Source organism: Dermacentor variabilis, chromosome 10, assembly GCF_050947875.1.
Source record: "Dermacentor variabilis isolate Ectoservices chromosome 10, ASM5094787v1, whole genome shotgun sequence".
In the NCBI taxonomy this organism is placed as follows: Eukaryota; Metazoa; Arthropoda; class Arachnida; order Ixodida; family Ixodidae; genus Dermacentor; species Dermacentor variabilis.
Window position 1 is genome coordinate 89,423,367 of NC_134577.1, and position 1,005 is coordinate 89,424,371.

Here is a 1,005-nt window from a genome sequence, read left to right on the forward strand (position 1 = left end):
CTCTCGCCGCAAGCCGACCCTGGATCTTCGCAGCGGAAGTTACATCGGTGGAGCTGTTATGGCTACTGATGCTCCCTCCGCCGCTCAGACGCCAGCAGATGTACTGCTAACCCAGCTACGTCACTCTGCAATATTCATCGGCACTGACAAGGTCGATGCTGTAGACTTGCTGACGTCGTATGAAAGGGTCGCTAAGCACAACAAGAGGGATGTCACACTTTCGCTGGCCAACGTGATCTTTTACTTGGGAGGAGCCGCGAAGGTATGGTTCGAGACGCATGAAGCCAACATTATAAGCTAGGACTTTTGCAAGGACAAGCAACGCGGTCTTTTCGGAAGGCATGTGGGACGTCAAATAGAGGCCAAGCAAGTTTCGTGCTCAGACGTCAACTGAATTGTACGTCGCGTATATTCAAGACCTTCTGGCTCTCTGAAAGCGAACGCCGACATATTGGAGGCCGATAAGGTTGGACACATCTTAAAGGGCATCGCGGACGATGCGTTCAGCCTCCTGCTTTGCCGGAACTGCTACACGGTTGAGTCCATCATTAAGGAATGCAGAAATTTTTATCAAGCGAAGAGCATACGCATTGTACAACGCTTCGACCGACTTTCGAATACGGGTGCGACTTCCTCCTGCAATGACCCTCCGGCGTTACATAACAAACGTGCGGCATCACATCAGCCTAGAAGGCCAAGCTTAACGCAGGTCATCCGCGAAAAGCCCGTCTTTGTCACCCCAGTGTTGGAATCTCAGTGCTGACGCCCGTTGTTGCATATGAGTCGCAAGCCCCAAGGGTAGCGTTGGCCTGGCGGCCTGGGGCACAACTGAAAGCATCCGAAGGTCCGGGCAAAGCATGAGTCGACTGCTAACAGAACAACTTGTTTATTCTAGCATGGCAAAAGACCGGCCGGTCAGGTCGACCGAAGTGGAGAGACGGGAGAGCACGTTACTCAACAGAAGAAATCAGAGCCTCTCTCTTGGCGTCCGGGAGCAGCTGCTTT